Source organism: Pinus tabuliformis, chromosome X (assembly GCF_031772625.1).
Source record: "Pinus tabuliformis cultivar Carrire ecotype Pingquan chromosome X, CPIR1, whole genome shotgun sequence".
Taxonomy (NCBI): domain Eukaryota; kingdom Viridiplantae; phylum Streptophyta; class Pinopsida; order Pinales; family Pinaceae; genus Pinus; species Pinus tabuliformis.
This window is the reverse complement of record NC_142308.1, coordinates 978,821,136-978,842,723: the sequence shown is the minus strand read 5'-3', so window position 1 is coordinate 978,842,723 and position 21,588 is coordinate 978,821,136. Positions and strand designations below refer to the sequence as shown.

At 39.8% G+C, this 21,588-nt stretch overlaps 1 pseudogene; it reads left to right on the top strand.

Moving 5' to 3' along the window:
* Positions 1-6,276: 6,276 nt before the first annotated feature.
* The window catches only part of LOC149142999 (CSC1-like protein ERD4), a 35,437-nt pseudogene continuing 20,125 nt past the window's right edge, over positions 6,277-21,588 (top strand).

Sequence of the window (21,588 nt, the reverse complement as noted above, 5' to 3'; positions counted from 1 at the left end):
CATACTATAGTCACACCAATAGCATAGGCGGTTGACCAAAATGATGACCCCACAGACTTGTAGAAGCAAAGATGCATCCAAAGGATCAGTTCAGTTGGTACACCCAAAGGCTTAGTTCGGTTGGTATGTATCCAAAGGTAAGCTTCCTGTTGTTTTTCATTATCCTCCATAGCTCGACTCTTATCTGCCCTTTTCTCTTCTTCATTCTTAGTATTTGTTTTCCTCTTATTCATTCATATTATGTGCTTTTGATATGGGAAGTTGCTTATACTCATCGTGGCAAGCATGTAGGATCTGCAGAAGCTGTGAAGAACTCTACACCATTAAACTCTACTACGAAAACAGTCTCAAATAAATCAGGCTAGATAGATATTCTATCAAGATCAACATATGTTCCCTCTGGTTTTGGCAAGGTTTCTACATTGCTTTCCTCAACCATTAGCACCAAAGATTCTCATTGTAAGGTGACCATGTCTAGTGGCACAAATGAATTTCCAGTGACTTCAATTAAGGAAGACAAAAGTAGCAGTTCCATTCAATCACAGAATTGTTGAAATTATAATTTCAACTGAAGTGTTGCCGGAAGCTGACAGTTGAACAGCGACCGTAAAAGTACTCCAGAAAACCGCCGGTGCTCATCACACCACTTTTGATCGAAATTTGTTTTTCCTCCGAGGGCTCAGATCACACTCACCTGTTGACGCGTGTCCACAGGAACTGTTCCAAAACAGCCATTTCCCTGGAAGGTAAAGGTCGGTAAGAAGAGGGCTTCCGATATTGACCACAGCGGTCCGATTTCTGAGGGCAGATCAACGGTTATGATAACGGGAGCATGTTTTGTTTTAATGCAACATACATTGCAGTTCGCAAATTGTACATACGCTCCAGAAATTAATTTATCTCCGTACCAAAGTAATTGAGGAAATTTACTTCAGTCAGTAAATGTTAGTAAAACATTCAATTTTATTTAATGCACGGGAGTTGTTCGTTTTAGGGTAAAAAGTAAAAACAATTTTTTTTTTTTGTTTTGTCGTATGAAATGAAAATGGGCGCAGCACTGTGAACTGTAGTGTGCAGCAGCGCAAAAGAAAAAAATGCACAACAATGCAGAGATTGAAAATTGTAATGTGAAGCTCGCCGCAATGCGAATGAAGAAATCTTTCACACAGCAATGAAAAAGGGTAATGTATGTTTTTTTGTTGAAAATGTAATACGCAGCAGTGTTGAAACCTGTAACGTCTTTTGTTTTGTTTTTTGTTATATATGCAATGTAAAATTCACAGCAGTGCGAAGAAGGAGGGAACAGGGCAGCGAGGAATCACAATTTTTATTGTGGAGAATAGTAATGTAAAGGTGCAGCAGCGTGGATGAAATGTTTTATGCATAGCAGTGCAGAGTTAGTATTGGTGGTTGAACTTGGAATGGAGCATGCAGCAGCGTGAGTGAAAGTAAGAAGTTCGTTTAAAACAAAAGGGAATGTGCAACAGCCCACATGTAATTTTTGTTGATTGAATGTATGTTATTTTGTTGGATGAAATGTAATGTTCCGCAGCAAATGTAAAAGCAATTTTTTTTTACACAGCAATGTAAATTTTTCAAGAAGAGACAGAGTAATTTTGTTTGGAACTGAAGCATTCCCTGGTTGAAATCCCTCTGTTAAGAGGAAGATGCTTTTTAGCATAGACAGTTGTGAAATCCCTCTGTTAAGAGGAAGATGCTTTTCAGCATAGACAGTTGTGAAATCCCTCTGTGTGAGGAAGATGCTTTTGTAACAGCAGTTGTAATCCCTCTGTTAAGAGGAAGACTCTTTTGTAACAGTAGTTGCGAAATCCCTCTGTGTGAGGAAGATCTTTTTTTGTAATAGGCAGTCATATTAATGAATGCAAAGTTTTTTTTGGAGTGTAGAAAAACTTTGTTTCTCTGTGTCAAAAACAACCTCCCTATGTTAGTTTCCATTGTGTCAAAACAGAGCATTGTTTCTCTGTTCAGTTTGTTTGAAATTACCAGAAATTTCCAACATGGTATCAGAGCTTGTCCAGGCTCTTTGAAGGTGTCAAAGAAGCTAAAGGAAGGGTTTCTTGGTGCAGCAGCTTCTCCAGCAGAGTGAAGACTCAGTTAAGAAAGATTCAAAGGTATTTCTCAGTTTTTTTTTCTATGTTACTATTGAAGATAGTTAGTTATTTTAGATACACAGTCAAATGGCGAGGTCAAAGAAGAAAGACTCCAATCCTCCTAAAAATGTGTCTCCTTCTACTACTAAAATAGAAGACAATCAATTTGAAAGCATTCTATTTGAGGCTCCAAGGTTCAATGGGAACTTTAATATATGGGAAGTAAAAATGAGGACTTTCTTACAGTCTGAAGGGATTTAAATTTGGGAATCAGTGATTGATGATAGCAAGATGGATAGAGAATCTAAGGAGTACAATGAAAAAGAAACAAAGACAATCTTGGATGGGCTACCTGATTCTGTAAATAAGAATCTAGGAAAATATTCATCAGCAAAGGATATATGGGACAAACTTCATGACCTTCACTCAAAAGGAGCACTGACCATGACCATCAATCAAAAAAGAGATCCTGAACCCATCATAGACGCTGAAAATGAGAATGATGACATCAAGGCCGAAGCAGACCTAAAAGATGAAAAGAATGAAAGGGACTTTGTAGAAGAACTCCTCGCTCAACTTATGACTGCCATGGAAGAGATTAACAATTTGAGAAAGTAAAATGAGGCACTTAAGAAGATAGCTCCAGTTGGTAACCAAGATCAAACAAGGAATAAAGTTGACCTCATCAAGCTTCAAGTACAAGAAAGGGATGAAGAGCTTGCCAATCTTAAGAAGGAATTGAATAAAGCAAAGAAGCAGGAAAATACCTTGTCAAGTCAACTTGAACAAAGGCACAAGAGCGTGAACAAACTTGAAGAAGAGATTGGTCAGTACAAGGTAGAGGTCTCCTCCCGTAATTCTCAATTACAAGAAGCCAGGAAATAGGCACAAGAAGCTGAGAAGAAAATGGAGAGCAGTCAAGCAAAGAATGAAGAAATCTTCAAAATGAAGTCAGATATCATTTCCTTTAAAATAGTAGCAACTGAAGCTACTCGTAGCAAGGAAGAAACTGAGGAACAACTTGCAAAGAAGAATAATGAGTGTGAAATATTCGAAGAAGAGATTGTCCTCCTCAGAAAAAAGGTTGAAGGGATGAACAAAATCTTGAAGAGCTCTCAATCCTTGGATGACATGCATAGTTATCACAGATGTCCATCTGATAAATCAGGACTCGAGTATGTAGATGAACCCCCAAACAAGAATGAAAATTCTTTAAGAAAAAGAGATGTGAAGAAGCCAGAAAGAAATTGTGATGCTCCTAGTTCCGGCAAAGGCAAGGAGAAAGATCAAGGCTACAATAGAAGAAATCCTATTCCAAAAAGAAATGTAGATGATGTCAAAGAGGCAAGAGGCAATGGTTATCATCAAAGGATCTCAAGGCAGAAAGGCTTCAGAAGTACATCAAGGAAACCTCCATCTCCCAGGTACCAAAGTTCATTTTTTGGTTATTGTTATTCTTGTTCAAACTTTGGTCATATGGCAAAAGACTGTAAGGCATCTCATAGAGATAGATGTTATAGTCTACGACAACCTCCAAGAAACAATTTTACAGGAAGAAATCATGAAATCTTATTCATGAACAATGTAGAATGCTTCAAGTGTCATAACATTGGTCATATGGCACGTGACTGTAACTTAACATGGGCTCTTACACAAGCTAGAACCATTCAAAAGAAGAAAGTTACACAAGTATGGAGAAGGAAGGAAATACAGTCCGAAAGTCCCTTGAGCTCCCCAGCCAATCTAAGTTTATTTTTGAGAAGACTCTGCCAAAAGGAGATGATGCATACAGTTAGGGGAGAGATATGGAATTAAATCTGCCATAAAAGCAGAGAAGAAAAGGTTGCAGGATAGCTTGGAGATTCAAAGGTTGAAAATCTTGCCTGAGGTAGAGAGAAAGAGGATATTACATGATTGGAGTGCCTGAGCACAGCAGTGAAAGCGATGAAAGGAAAGCTGACACGAATAGGCATAAAAGTTTTGAATTTTTGATGAAATGTCTGGGTATGACTGATAACCCAGCAATTGAAATTAAAGGGCAGTGTTGAAATTATAATTTCAATTGCAGTGTTGCCAGAAGCCGACAGTTGAACAGCGGTCGTAAAACTACTCCAGAAAACCACCGGTTCTCATCGCACCGCTTTTCATCGAAAGTTGTTTTTCCTCCTAGGGCTCTGATCACACTCACCTGTTGACATGTGCCCATGGGAACTGTTCCAAAACAGCCATTTCCCCGAAAGGTAAAGGTCGGTAAGAAGAGGGCTTCCGATATTGACCACAGCTGTCTGATTTCTGAGAGCAGATCAACGGTTATGATAACGGGAGCATGTTTTGTTTTAATGCAACATACATTGTAGTTCGCAGATTGTACATACGCTCCAGAAATTAATTTATCGCCATACCGAAGTAATTGAGGAAATTTACTTCAGTCAGTAAATGTTGGTATAACATTCAATTTTCTTTAATGCACGGGAGTTGTTCGTTTTAGGGTAAAAATTAAAAAAAAAAAAATAAAAAAAATTGTTGTGTTGTATGAAATGAAAATGGGCACAACATTGTGAACTGTAGTGTGCAACAGTGCAAAAGAAAAGAAATGCACATCAATGCAGATATTGAAAATTGTAATGTGAAGCTCGCTACAGTGCGAATGAAGAAATCTTTCACACATCGGTGAAAAAGGGTAATGTAAGTTTTGTTGTTGAAAATTTAATACGCAGCAGCGTTGAAACATGTAACGTCTTTTGTTTTGTTTTTGTTATATATGCAATGTAAAACACACAGCAGTGCGAAGAAGGAGGGAACAGGGCAGCGAGGAATCACAATTTTTATTGTCGAGAAGAGTAATGTAAAGGTGCAGCAGTGTGGATGAAATGTTTTATGCACAGCAGTGCAAAGTTAGTATTGGTGGTTGAACTTGGAATGGAGCACGCAAGAGCGTGAGTGAAAGTAAGAAGTTCGTTGAAAACAAAAGGGAATGTGCAGCAGCCCACATGTAATTTTTGTTGATTGAATGTATGTTATTTTGTTGGATGAAATGTAATGCTCCGCAGCGAATGTAAAAGCAATTTTTACACAGCAGTAAATGTATGAAGAATTTACACACAGCAGTGTAAATTTTTCAAGAAGAGACAAAGTAATTTTGTGTGGAACTGAAGCGTTCCCTGGTTGAAATCCCTCTGTTAAGAGGAAGATGCTTTTCAGCATAGATAGTTGTGAAATCCCTTTGTTAAGAGGAAGATGCTTTTCAGCATAGACAGTTGTGAAATCCCTCTGTGTGAGGAAGATGCTTTTGTAACAACAGTTGTAATCCCTCTGTTAAGAGGAAGACTCTTTTGTAACAGCAGTTGTGAAATCCCTCTGTGTGAGGAAGATATTTTTTCGTAACAGGCAGTCATATTAATGAATGCAAAGTTTTTTTTGGGGTGTAGAAAAACTCTGTTTCTCTATGTCAAAAACAACGTCCCTGTGTTAGTTTCCGCTATGTCAAAAGAGGGCATTGTTTCTCTGTTCAATTTGTTTGAAATTACCAGAAATTTCCAACAAGAATAACAGTCGGTCCTGGTCGAATGAGCCTGGAAAGGCTGTAGGTTCAGTTTGGAAAGAGGATGCTAGGAGATCTATAACAAGCTCTATGAGTGCTAAAGGCTCAAGTTTAGGATCATGCCATAGGAAATCAAGTAGTGGAGTTTTGGGATCTGATGAATGAGGACGCTAGAAAGAGGTCAATGAAGGGAAGCTGATATGGAGCAAAAGTATGTGTGAAAAGTCATAACAGTTTGGTCACACATCTGACAAGCCAATAGATAATTCACATGGGGATAATACAAACAGTCACAGACTGATAGTTAAACTTCTAAACCCTAGATGCACGCCAGCTCCATGTCCCAGTAGTGGCACAGTTGAGGACATGGTCATCCCAACAAGTAGAGGATCTTATCCCAATATCTCTAATAAACATGATGCAAGTGATGCAAGACCAAAAGTGAAGATTGATGTTTGTCATGCTAATAGTGTCGTGGAGGTTAATACTGAATCATGGCAGAGAAATGAGGTTAAAGATGGGTTCACAGAAGGGGATGGTGGAGAGAGATTGTCTGGTGCCATTCCAAGTGAACACGACAGTAGAATTGGTGAAGAAATTGAGAAAACATCATAAATATCTAAAATGGCCCCATCATCAGAATCTAGCAAATCAAATGATCCATCAAAGGGTATGATTGAAGTAGAAAATGTTAACACAAGTGAGCGAGTTGGTGTTGCGATTGTTTCAAAAAATAGTTGCTCACAACTTTCTAGCACAATTGTAGGTGATATGGAGGATGGGGGGATGAAGTCACTGGGAAGTCTGGCAGCCACTGAAACATCCAAGGACAGGAAAATGACTGTTGTTGGTGCCAGTGAAAGATGTTCCTCAGCAGCAGGAGAGGGTAACCTGGATGAGTCTACAATAAGGTGTGCACTTGATAAAGTCCATTCTAGTCCTGCCGATGATGTAGATTATAGAAGAACCATTTGCAGAAAGGAAGTGAAGGACCTTACTCTTGCCAGGGAGAATCCAGATGTTTCCATAAATGACTTGTTCAATAAGATTCAGAAAATTGGAAGGTCTGTTGCTCAAAAGGACTCCCTTCTCTGGTGAGATACAATGAACAACGTGAGATAAAACTGGAATGGTTACTAGCTATGGACATGGGATTCAAATGTCTCTACAACAGCTATGGATACGGAATTCAAATGTCTCTGCAACGACATAATGAATTCAAATGTATTCAAATGCAAGGATAGTTACCTTTCTCTGTGGCTTCTGTAGCATACTAAAATCACACCAGCAGCATAGGCAGTTGACCGAAATGATGACCCTGCAAACTTGCAGAAGCAAAGATGCACCCAAAGGCTCAGTTTGGTTGGTATGTATCCGAAGGTAAGCTTCCTGATGTCCTTCATTATCCTCCTCAGCTCTACTCTTGTCTTCCCTTTCCTCTTCTTAATTCTTATTATGTGCTTCTGATATGGGTTGTGCTCCTGATATGGGTTGTCCTTGCTCAGCAGTAAGAGTGGTAAAGAAACCCTCTAGAAGATGAGATACAATGGACAGAGTCAGTTGTGTTTCTGCGTGAGATACAATGAACAAGGTGAGATAAAACTGGAATGGTTACTAGCTACTCAACAAAAGTGTTTTCTACCTAATTTTCTCTATCTCTTTTACTTCAAACCTCAATGGTGAGGGCACGTTCAATGGTGAGGGAATGTGTAATACATGAAGCAAATTTTAATAAGTGTTATTCTCCATGGGTTTAAAAACACATGTCATCTCATGTACCTACCTACCCTTCGAGCAAGCTCATTTGGAATTATAGGGAACTATAGGGGCTTATACAATAATCATAGGGTAAAGATCCTACATACTCGCAACAAAACTCTCTAATAAATCAAGCGAGGAATCTAAGGACTTCTCCACTTTACTCTAATTTTCTATGCTTCCTGACTTCTTATCAACAAAATGATGACATGTGGTGTTTTTATTGCAAACGCTAAAAGTTATGGGTTTATGTTTATGTTTGAAGTTTGCATGTCCATTGACATCACTCATTTCTGCAACGGTGATTGGTTTGGTAATCTATGATGATTGGTTTGGTTGTCATAGATTAGGGTGAAAATCAAAATGTAACAAGTTGATATGCTATGAGATCATAAAATTACAAGTGAAAATCTAATTTACCACAAAACAAAACGACAAATAAAATCGAATCTCTAAATTATATTTAATAAATAATATAACTTTGTTGATGAGCTAAATTATATTTAGTAAAGAATATACCTCTGTCGATATGCGTGAGCTCAACTAGAATCATAAATCACAATGCTTTTATCCATTTTGTTTTGTAAATAACTTTGCATCATAAAAGCTTACACGAATGCTTTTGAAAACGGAAGATACAGGCCAGATGATTTTAGAGGGAAATACTTATTTTGTGTGTAAATAATGGACTTAGGTGGACTCGGAAATCTAGTTCTCTAGCAACAAGGTGAATTTCCGAGTAATTTCCGATGGGTGATCCCTTCTCATCAACTATCCATCTGTTCTTGGAATGTATTTGATCTTTTGAACAGGGGAAAACAGTAGGGCTAGGCTCCCCACGGCAAGGACTTGCTACGATGCATCCCTTCTTGTTTAAACTAGAATTCCTTAATTAAGTGGCATTATATTCTAAGCCCTCCAAAAATTTTATGCCCCGCTTTTATGATTTCCCCCTCCTTTTCTCCCCTGCAACCTTTCCTCCTAGGTTTCTTTGGATTAATTAGTTGCTCCTTATCTTTTCTAAAGTATTTATAAATATTACAAGTTTATGACACTATTATTTTTGCCTTTATCAATTATATAATTGTCATTGAGATTTATCTAGAGGATATATCAATCCACTTTATGTCATGAAAATTTTAAATTATTTCATGATGTGGGATTCGAAATGTATTAAAAGTTCCCCCACAAATAATTATTTAGGTACTCAGTTTGTTTTTATGTGTTTTGAAAATTTTTAATCAATGGAAACTTGAGAAAATGGCTCTTTGCATCTCCTTTATTCTTGAATGAAATAATTTTCGAAATTTATTTGGTTTGTTCTAGCATGTTTTGTTTCTTCTTTTATTATGTAATATTGTTGTTGTGTGCCCAACATAGGAGTGATGTGTGGGAGTAATGTAAGAATTTTTTTCCAATTTATAATATTTAAAGGGTTAGTAAACATTTACATGTCGGTTGAAAGTATATAGAGCTCAGTATGAAGGAGATGTTGTAGTGTTCGTAAAATCTTAAAAGCAATAGAAGTAATAAAGTCAATTTATTACATTGTATTTTTATTTTTTTAGCCTTAGTGGTGCAAACAGTTGAGAAAGGGTTTTTTTAGGAAGGCAACCTATGTTCAAACCTCAACAGAATGCTAAGCACGTACTTAGGGTAGAAAAATTGACTTATACGAAAAAAGAATTGTTTTATTAATAAAATTACCAATAATTTTTTAGATAAAAAAAAATCATAATATGCATATTACATTAAAATATATAACATGTCCTGAGGGGGTCAACTCAATTGGTGATCGAATTAATGTGAAATAGAGAGGAGGACAAGTTAATTTTCACGATAGAAATGATAAGATAAGATTTATTTTACCTTATAAAATAGAACAATTATTTTGTAATCATATTGAAATTTAATTAATAAGCACATAAGAAATTTAATACTTACAATAGACTTACAATATCACAATATGTTTGACCATGGATATTTGTGTCCACTTTGCCATAGATGTTTTTACAATACCGATACCATGGTTCATAAATACAACATGCCGAAAACCCCTCTCTCATTTCACAATCAAAATATTTTATAAATATCTTCTTGGAATTTAATTTTATAACATTTATTTTATTAAACCTAAAAGAAAATAAATTAAAATTACTTTTGAGATATATCTACACCTCTATCACATTAATATATATAAGATATAAATAGTAGCTATAAATTAAGATCCATTTTACCATATAAGTTAAATAATAATTTTGTAATAATATTTATATTTCATTAATAAGCACATAAAATCTTAATACTTACAATATAACAAGATTCTTAACCATAGATATTCACCCCAACTTTACCATGGATATTATTAACTATGCCAGAACATGCGCCCATAAAATGGCTCATCAATACTATATGCCCAAAAACCATCTCTCATTTCACAATCAAATTGACCCAGTGAAATTAAATAAAATTGAAAATGAAAATAAACTAGCAATTGCACCACATGTTGCAAAGGAAACATCGTAAGGCAGTAACATAGGAAAGAGTAGCATCAAATTCGTCACAAACAACAAATGTGAGATAAAGAGAAAGTGAGGGGCGTGTGATGCAGGAAAGTGTTCCCTCTGCGGACAGAGGCAACCCCTCTAGCCCTAGAGTGGGTCTAGTCACAACAAGGACAAAACAACAATTGATTCCCTTAAATAATCATCGTTGGAGGCCTACCTCAAACCGGTGGTTGATGAAGTTCCGTTGCACTACTCCAGCTTCCGTTTCCTTCTCCTCAGAGAGTAATTTACCTGAAACAACATAAGACAACGACAAAGCACATAACCAGGAAACAAAAATGATCTATTTACTCACAAATTCAAGAAGTCATGAGCTATCAAGTAAATTACATACAAGACATAGGAAATCATCATTGATTATATTAATAATGAAACAAGAGTAAGCTTACAACTAGGTCTTAACGACGCAAGTCTTCTCAGAGTGTCCAACAAGTGTGTTTCTCCAAGCATTCACTCTGAAAGATGGGTCTCCCAAATATCAATATCTCTCTCTCCCTCTCATTCACAAGCTTTACGCAAGATTAAGGGCACTTCACACCTTCTTGCAAACTATAAATAAATCCCACACTTGTCACACTCACACCAACTATCTATCAAACTCAAAAATAGTAGCAGCACTATGCAACCAAAAGAACTAGCAGATGATAGCAGTGGTGAGTGATTTTATAGGAGAAGGAGTCTCCATGAAGTGAGGGAGAGGGAGTTTATCCTCAAAACAAGCAGCACAAAAGACGGAACTACCATGCCAGAGGGAGGAGGGCGACCCAAACTGACCCAACAACTAGGTCCAGAGACATCCAGAAGGCCGACTATTGAAACAAATTCACCCAATCTGGATCGTCGCGAGTTTATAACTAATATTTAGCGCTGACAGCGCTAGTAGGCAGTGTAAGCAGTCAAAACGTCATGAAAGATACCAAATAGGCTCGTGGCAGAGCATGAAATCCAATCGTTGCAGGAATCAGATGTACTCTCGCGATGGGAGCGTGACTGTACTGATTATGACAACTGCTCATCGCATAAATTTCGCTAATAGTCGCAACGAGGCAGAAAACTTAGGAAAAGTGGGTTAATTCGAAACATAAGAGAGAACTTGTTTTGTATGAGCATGTTTTACTGGATACATTACACAGTAGAAATACTGGGGTGAAGGCAGTGACAAATTACTATGTAACAGATGCCCCGTAAAGTATGAAGCCCGAGAGAGTGGGAGGGGTGAAATGCTTTACGAAACTGTCTGAGCTGAACAACTTCTGGAAGAACCTCCAGACGCAAGTACCACTGAGATCTCTGATAGTGAAATACATGTAGTCTAAGCATGAGCGCAACCATCCAAAAGACATACGAACTAGGTATGTGGTATGGATGCAACCATCTAGCTAGTAAGACCATGATAATGATAAAGGTATGGTCGCAGCGATCCATGAAGACTCAGGTATGGTCACAGCCATCCATCAATGAGTCATGTAATCACGAACCAATCCACGCAGCCCGAACATGTGTGATCTTAGTTCGGGGCCTTGAAGCCCAACCAGTCATAGTAAAAATTCTAGCATGTGAATAGAGGTGCTGAAGTCGAGCATGATAGAAAGTCGCTTGATTACTGGTCAATGAGGAAAATTGTTAACAAGCACAAGAGAAACCACCAATAATGCCAATGGCTCTCAAGGTATTGTCTAGTACAATCCACGAAGTGTGAAGAATGAGCTGAAGTCGAACACTTGCGGAATCACCCAATCGACGACCAATGATGAAATTCGATCGTTACGTACGAAGAACTTGCCATTGAGGCATGCAATCTCTAAGGTACCGAAGGGGATCTCTAGATCAATCTCCTGGATAATGAGTTGATGTCGACAAGAGATGATCCATCGCAGGAGGGCCATAATGTTTCCCCCATCAACGCCATGAGATAAGTAACAAGTGGTAGATGGCAAAACAGAGTATCAGAAGAGGCGGTAAGGATGTGAACTGCAGAAGAATTATACTCTTGAGCATGTCGGCGACATGACTCCAGAGAGTGGCATCATTCAGGTACCAATGGATCAGAGGCTTGATCGAGACGGTGTAGATTAGATGGAATAAGGCTAAATGGAAACCTAAAACCCTAGAAGGCCAAATTAAAATGTATGCATATCCCAACCCAACAAGAAGCAAAAGTGTCGATGTTCAAGAGTGTCTAGCTGCCGCAGGTAATCAATGACAACTTCCAAATTTCCACTACCATTGTTGGCGAGTACCCCAATTATTTTTTAAGACAAGCTTGAAGGGGATAGCATATGATTATAATATAAGTTCGACCTTCAGCTGAATCCAACCTAGTAATAGTTTACCGAGTCCTAGGGAGGAGAAGCTCGAGTCTCATCATGATGACGAGTCCAATGTCGTTAGGGTTTAACGAGTCCGACATAGGCAAAACTTGGAGTCTTTTTCATGTCTAGAGAGTTTGAAAAAGACATGAAAAAGAAAACTCTAGGGGGGTCCTTTCTCATAGATTTGTGTCTCTCGAGCCCAAAAAAGTATAAAACAATAGCTAAGAGAACCGCTTGACTGTGAAGTCAAGGAGTACTTTTCGTGATTAGTGACCCCGATCTGAAAAAGTAGAAAAATGATTGAAACCACGTTGTTTTGTAACCAATAACGAATCCAAAATGAAAAAAGCTTGGCAATCTTTTCATGTTTATATTGTTAGAAAAGAGCTTAAAGCAGACCGCCTCTTATTTCATTTAACAAGTCAAAAGGAATAACTTAGCTATCTTTTCGTCTTTTAAGTCAGAAAAGAGTGTTAAAGAAGAATTTATGGATCAAGTGTGTCATAACCTCGCCAACTGTAGCTCTACACAAAAACATGTCAAACGTAAAATCCATTCGACATAAATGATTAATATATGTGGAAATATAGTTAAAAAACCAAAAACCCTTATTAACCATGCAATAAAAAAGGAGAAGACCCACATTTCAAAGCATAAATTTTTTTAATTTTTCAAAAAATTACTATAAAAGGGGGTGGGGGGGTAATTCATTTGTTTTTACCATTTGCACTATTCATTTTACCTTTGAGTGTTTGGAGCACCAACCTGAGCAAAACTTCTCAAGCTGATTCCGGCCTCATCCATTCACGATTCGTCTTGAAACCTTCGCCAAGTAAGTACATTTCTCTGTGCGCTGCATTTTAGTAGTTTTTTCATGTAATTTAGTGCTAGGTAGGTGGTAGTTGGCGGATTTTTCAAATCTGAATCCGCCTCTTGGTTGTCGTGGAAAAGATACTCGGGTCTGCGACAACCAAGTGCGATAACACGTAGCCCCTCCAGGATCGTCGCGAGAAACTGATGTACTCTCACGACGATTGCGAAAAAATTAACTGTTGACTCCGCGTTGTCGTTGTTGTTTTAAAAATAGCTGCAATGGTGACGTCAAATTAGATTTTCACATAAATTATGAATTTAAATTTATAAAAGGAGTTCTAATCCACTTTTCTTATCATGCAGGGCAACATGGCATTTGTTTGGCAGGAACGAACTCATGATATCAACAATGAGGAAGCATTCAATGATGCTGGGTGCCGAAATGCTATATGGGCTTGCGGGTTACTAAATTTTTTCCTCACTTCGCACCTTCAGGCTCAATCGATTTGCTAGAATTGCTAATTCGTGCTTGGAACCCAACAGAGAAAAAATTCAATATCTATGGTAGAGACATTGAGTTCGATGCTACAGACATATATTTCCTAACCAGATTATCCCGTCGTGGTGAGAGGCCAATTCTAGAGGGCCAACGGGTCATGGGTGAATCATTAGATATGCTAATAGCACGAGTGTGCCCATAGGCACGCAAATCAAAAAGTGGGAAGGAGGCAATTCCCACAGTGGAAGACTTGATTCTTCGTGTAGTTCTATTTATGGTGACGAGGGCAGCGGGCTCCCAAGCCCAACACGAAGCAACAAAGACCCAACTCCGGTTGGCTTTTGACTACCTCAATCCGACCATGTTCAACTGGGCGGAAGCAATGACGGCCAACATGAAAAGATATCTTACCAACAGTCGTCGCGAGGAGGCGAAGCAGTTTGGCTATGGGTCTATCTTGATCCTTCTCATGCTGGAGTGGGTGCCAATACTACAGCTACAGGATATGGACATGGACAGGCCTAGACCGTGGGAGACCAGGATCACACAGTGAGCACATGTTAAGCCACGAGGGGGTGGCGGACAACCAGTGTCATGGGGGACACTATTCCGTGAGTGGTTGGATCTTCAGATGATCTTCATCGAGGACTGGCCATATGCTGGTATGGAATTTCGTGGAGACCCCGACATGTAGCTACCTGCTAGTGAGCAGTGGGATGGTGGCAATAAAACACTTGATCACATTATTTTGTATTTTGTCTTTTATGATATTTTTAATTTTTTTTTTATGCATATGCCCTAATATTCTATGGTACTTGCAGACATGGGACCATAGAGGCCTATGGGGCTAGCTCTAGAGGCACAGAGGGATCCACAGGGCATCAAAGAGCTGGCCTTGGCTCCCCCAGTTAGGAAGTTCAGTGGAGATGGTGGCCCAAAATCTTGAGGGCCTGATGGAGGGGATTCCTAATTACAGAGGGATCGAGCAGGTCCCCATGGAGTACCAGATACATACAGTAGGGGTGATACCTAGGATACACTGAATTTTGAGACGAGTCGCACGAACGTTGGTGCGCTACAGGGAGCATAACCCACCACAGTAGATGCCTAGGTTTTATTTCCTGCTGATTTTTTGAGAGACATGTGTCTCAGATGTATAGAGAACACAGACTCTATTTGTACATATGCTTATTTTTTGAGCGCCTCGGTGCACCACATGAGATATATAGATATATATATATATATATATATATATATATATATATATATATATATATATATATATATATATATATATATATATATATATATATACATATTTCGATGGTTCATTATTGCGTTTTGGATGCTTCGATATGATGTTTTGATTACATGTTGTGCAAATGTCCGTCTAATACATGGTTTGCTAGTGCATCAGTTAATGTGTTTAATCTTCTTGGAATGTGTTGATATGTGATCAAATCAAAATCTCTTTCTAACAATTTAACACGCAAAAACAACCTTAAAATCCGATGATCTCTAACGGAATAATGCCCATTAAGATGGTGGACAACAAGCTGAGAATCCAGATTCACAACCAATGTACGAATACCAAGGTTGATAGCCTCAGTCAATAACTTAATAACAACACTATATTCAGCGACATTGTTTGTGGTGCAACCTAGACAAACACCTTGAAGGTCTACTAACTCATGTGAGGATCATAGATCACCCATGCCGCAGAAGAAAGATTCTGAATATTGAGGTAGGTACCATCAGCGAAACCAATGTAGGGTGTATCAAACATCTGTACATGAAGCAAAAAGACACAATAAGCGGCAATTATGCCTACACACCAAGCCAAACATGAAAACATGCACACAACACATCTGCTAAAAAACACACGTATGTACAAATAAAAAATGCATGGGGTTCATGCATAATATTTTTTCAAATAAAGCCCATTTTGGGGCTTATCTAGAGGGTTCCCTTCATAATCAATCAGCTCATAAGCCCCTTCTTGCAAAATTCGTTTTACAATATACGACCCATGCCACATAGGCTCGAATTTTCCTGCCCCCAACTTATCATTTTCTTGATCATAAAGCAGGACTAAATCTCCTTCAACAAAAGAACGAGGATGGACAGTATGATCGAAGTGAGTTTTCACTCTCTTCTTTTGTGCTTCAATAGCTAGAGAGGCTAGTCAACGAGTCTCGTCCAGCTGCTCTAGGTAGAAAAGACGTTCTTCTACCAGAGTAGTGTTGGGGAGTAATTCGATAGATAATTTCAGAGAAGGGATCTCACACTCAATGGGAAGGGTAGCCTCTAGACCGTAAACCAACTGGAATGGAGTGAACCTAGTGGCATCCTTTACTGAAGTTCGGTATGCCCATAAGGCGGAGAACAACATCATGTGCCAGTTGGACTTGTGCATGCTGATGGTGCGTTGAAGCATCATAACTAGAACTTTCTTGACAGCTTCCACTTGGCCATTGGCTTGGGGATAGTACGGTGTCAAGCTATCATGCCGCAAGCCTAACTGGGTTGTTAACTCAGTCATCATATGATTACGAAAATGTTTTCCATGATCAGTGATGATAGCCTGAGGGATTCCGAACTGTGAGATGACATGATTAAATAAAAATTGCGCTGCTATGTGACCGTCTTCAGATAGTGTAGGCATTGCCTCGGCCCATTTTGTGAAAAATCAATGGCAACGATGATATACCCATGCCCCCCGGCCGAGCGAGGGTTATAGGTCATATAATCAATGCCCCATTTGGCAAAAGGGCCGACGGTAACAAGAACAGAGTCGATGCCTAGACAGATACCCTCCCGGGAGACGATGAACCCGAGAAGTCTGCCTGAATCAATGTAGAACACACACTTATGCAGATTAGAACAGATACGATAGTGTTGACAACAGAGGAAAATTTCGCGAAGGTGAGCTAGACGGTCCTGGCGCTTTGCTGAATGAGCTGGAAGATCATCCAGGTAAGGCTGCACAATGTGTTGAATATCATGGAATGCATAAGGCATTGCACACTGGAAGGTGGCACCAGCATTCTTTAAACCGAAAGGGATCTTTTTATAAGAGAAAGTGTCCCATGGACAGATAAAGGTGTTCTTTTGTTGATCCGTAGGCGAAATATTAATCTGGTTATAACCAGAAAAGCCGCCCATAAATGAATATATCACACTCCTGACACAATCATCAATGAGCTGGTCAATGAAGGGTGTAGGGTAGTTATCTTTGGGATAGGCACGATTAATATCACGATAATCAACACATACCCTAATAGTGCCCTATTTTTTAGTCACAAGAATAATATTAGAAACCCAATCTGTGAGTGGGATGGGGTAAATGAAGCCAGCTTTAAGAAGCTTTTCAACTTCCACTTTAATAGTTGTGGCCTTTCGGGGGTGCACGGGGCATAGACGCTGTCAAGCAGGTTTGGCACCCAGATATGTAGGTATCTCAGGCACCATGATGCTAGGATCAATGTCGGGAATCTCTTCATAAGACCAAGAAAAAACATCACGAAATTCGTGAAAAATATCACTATAAAGTTGAATCTCTTTCGGAGTACAAGTTACCTCAACATAGATGTGCTCAACAATCCTTGGTTTACTAGAGATGTCGATTGGTTATGTTTGTGTAATGTTTCCCATATTCCCTTCAGAAGACACTTGACGAACTTGGATGGGTGTCTAAAGGGGTTGAGATGGGAGACAAGGAGCAAACTGCTCGAGACAAGTAAGCATTTCCCGATGGGCAGGGAGAAACGAGGAACAGTGGTGGTGATTAGACCAAGGGGGTTCCTCGAAAGAGATGGTCTCAATAATTTCTTTATTAGAAGGAAAATTTCCTTTAAAGGGTCTGAAGAGGTGCCATCTCCAAGCCATAGGGATTGAACGTACAATTCGAGAGCTATGCTCGAAGGAGCAGATTCAGAAGATGGAGCGGATGTAGAAACAATTTCGACGTAGTTGAGCTCAGCAGGACTCAACGGCATCTCATCGCCACAAGATTCTATCTTATCAGTAGGGGTAAGAAGCCAAGGATCAGAGCGAATAGAAATCATATTAATCGGGGCAATTGTAGGGGGTGGGAGTGCAAAAACACCCATAAGGGTGGGATCTTTAAAGAGTCCAGTACCCACACTCTCACATGGAACAGAGGTATGCTCCACAAAAAGCACGTTCCATCGAAGGAGGAAGAGGTGAAGAAGGACAGTCGGTCTACTGTGATGATCTTCTCGTGGTGACGAAAATGAAAAACACGAAATAAAGATGAAGCCACTGCTTGCATGGCATATGTCCAGCTTCGTCCTAAAAGGAGGTTCTAAGTTAAATTGGCATCAACAACTTTGACCTCCACTTCGACCATCTTCCCTTCCAGAGTAATAGGCAAGCGTTGGAGTATACCATAAGGATGAGACTCTTTCCCTTCAAAGGCTTCCAAGGTCGTAGGAGGCTAGCTCAGGGTCAGAGAGCCAATAGCCTTCCAACAAGCAAAAGACATGATGCAAGTAGAAGCACCTTCATCAATGACTGTACGATGAATCATTTTAGAATTGATGATGACTTGGATAAGGAAGGAAATTTGGTGAGGCAGTCTCGGTATATGACTATCTAGGTCAAAAGTAATCAAGTCCGAGTCGGTCGGGTCAATGCCACCGATAACCGATAGCAAGGACTTCCTCTGAGAGGGGTAGCTCTGGAGGACTTCTAATGCGGACATAGCTGACGGAGCCTGGACTAAGTCCTCAATGATGCTGTAGTGCTGAGCAGCATGAGCATTAGGGTTGTAAGAAAACTTTCGGACCACACCCTTAGGAGGAGGCTGGATGACCGCTTCAGTACTAGTCCACTCGATATGAAGGGGACCAAAACTGGGTGGAGGAACACTAGAGGGGACCTCAGCCTCCTTCCCGACAGGCGACAGATACTCTTTTTCTCGAGTACTAATGTGGACGAGAATCGTCCCAGCCATAAACACTTGAGAACCAATGGGAGAAGAGGATTGAGATGGATCGGCCACCATTTGCATTTGCTGCAAGGGAAATGGCTCTTTGAGCACGGAAGGAGTCCCAGGGGCACCTTTCAACAAATGACTAACTTCAAACTGCCTCGGGCAGTCTTTGCTATAGTGATCCTCGTCACAGATAAGGCAAGGATACTTAGGCTTATTTTTGGTACCTTCCTCGGGTGGAGGTTTAGGGGAATCATGCTTCGGTTGAGCAGCCTTATTCTTCCCTTTTCCCCTATTTTCCCCTTTCAAGGCTTTGTCCGTCGTGGTGGACTAAACAACATTAACCTCCGAAGTGTTACCATAATTGGATATAGCTGAGAAGTGTTTTCATTCGAAGCATTCGAATTTTTCTTCCCAGGGTTCATGGAAGATTTCTTAGAGGACAAATTAACAGAACCAATGACGCCGTCACTAGATGGTGTCGGCGGGGCTTTGGAAGTTTCGGGCCTCGGAGCATCAGGAAAATAATCATATAGTGTACCGAACTGGGAGTAAACCAAGTCAAAGTATTGAGCACGTGCAATAGCCTACTCTTCAGTTACACATGGCCCCATAGCAATGTCCTGGGCTATCAGACTGACAAACGAGGTTGTGAACCAGTCGGTCAGAAGTTGATTAGGAATCCAAAATTTAATCAAACGACGACGCCGTCTCCATTCATGGATATGATCGAAGATGTGCATGGCCATCGTCTATTTTAAGGATGTCAAGAGATGTGTGCCCATCTCATATTGAACCGACAACTGAAAATGAGTTAAAAATTCCATTGCCAATGAGTTAAAGTCCTGAAAAGATCCGCGAGCTAGCTCAATATACCATTTAGCAGCAGAGGCAGTGAGGGTCTATTGAAAAAGGTAGAGCCAGATTGAATCATCAAGCCATGAATTTGACGAACACCATAGATGATAAGTCATAACATGGGCTTGGGGTTCTTCTCCAGCTTTACCATCAAACTTGGTACAATCACCGGGAATTTTAGTTGGAACCGGCGACCAATGCGAATTATGAAGAATGGGATCATTTGTCAGTTTGGACACATGCAGTAACTCCAACATTGCTAAAAAGGGTAATTGAGGATTAAAGGACATTTGAGGCCACGGGTAGGAGGTAGTACCAGAATTCCACCCAGTTGCTTATTTGCCCCACTGATTTTGTCCGGACGGATTTGGCCTAGAAGGGCTTTGTCCATAGGGATTTTGTCCATAAGGGTTATAACTGTAACTGGATGGTTGACCCCGGATCTGCCCCCCAACATTCCACTGATTACCAAATTGGCCTGTACGAGCAACATATGGTTGCTGGTAATTCTGGTAAGGACTCACCTGCAGTTGTTGATAATTTTGGTATGGGGCAAATTGGATTTGCCCTTGGGATTGCTGAAAACCATAAGGCGGCTAAGCCCCAAATTGAGCCTGGGAGCCAAGCTACGTCTGATGAACAGGTTGGGATTGGGATCCAACTTGAATTTGAAGACCAGATTGGGTCTGGAGCCCAGACTGGGGCTGAAAACTGGGTGGAGCTTGAGAAGCGATGATCATTTGAGTGCCCGGTTGAGCAGGCCCAGACGGATATCCTTGAGAGGATAGAGGTTGAGCCACCTGGCTAGAAGGTTGGCCTGGTTGAGGTTAGCTCATCTACCTAGAAGCTTGGACTTGCTAGGAATTGGGTTGACCTTGTGGAACCAAAGGCTATCCAAACTGACCAGATGGTTGAGTAGGCTAGACAATTGGCTGTCCTTGTTGAATTTGAGACTGACCAACTGTTGAGTCCCAAACCTGCATCTTCCCTATATACCTTTTCAGCCTTCTTTTCCATTTAATTGATCCACCAAGCTGTCAAATAATTGCATATTAGTCTAAAAAGAGCTTATGAAATGGTTCCCTAACTATGTTTATGACTGCTATTTGATTTAGATTTTTGTTCAATTAGCTGAAGAAACTTGTCACTTTCCACAGCCAGCTCAAGTTTCCGCAGCCATTTTGTTAAAGACTATGTTACAGGTGTCCAATGGAGAATTCGGCCACATGGGTAAGCTGCAAATGACATGTACATGGAGCGTGTCCCCTTGGTTCACCCGAATCACTCACAAACAAACATGGTCAAAGATGGTCAAAGGAGGGGTCAAACCAAGAAGTTTTGCGATGGCACGGCTCTGTTTTGCCCACACGAAGTTTTGCGTGGCAAGATCCTCAATCTATGGAGGTGTGCTAAAACCTGTGGATCAATCCTTAAACCGAATCGAGCATCCACCACTCCATGGATTTATCTGTCATGATTAGCATATCGCTAGATCTCAAGCCGTGGAGATTTACGTGTCTGTTTGGCAATGTAGAATCTAGGAATCAGTTATAGTGTTTTCACTTATAAATAACGCATTAGTATATGCTGGATAGTTAGCCTTTGATATGTAATCTTGACTGTGTTTATGAGCCCACTGTACCGTGCTCTATTTCTATGTTTTTACTGCACTTTAATATATGAGAATACAACATTCTTGAATTCGATTTGTGACTAAGTATTGATTGGCCGAGGTTGCAGAGGGCCCCTGAACACCAAGGCTTTGTATCTACTGATAATTTCTTTATTTCTTCCATTATGTTACTGCTTTTATAATTAGTTGTCTGTGTACATATTTCCTGATATTTTATACTAACTGTTGTTTATCTTTTCTTTTATGCTTTCTCATGGTTGCTAGTTGATCAGTCCTTGTCTTTCAGGTTCTTGTAGGCAGCTCGAGAAAATTACATAGTTTTAATGACTACTGACATGTGATCATCTTGTCCTTTCTGCTGATTCATTTACTGAGTTTTAATTCCAACATTGTCATTTCTTTTAGTTTTGCTTTGCTTATTTACTTTTCTGCCACTTAGATATCATATTACTCATCTGTTTATGATTTCCCTCCTATAGCCAAGCGACTCAATTAGTGAGGAATCGGAATATTATCTGATGTAGTATGATTTAGTTTGC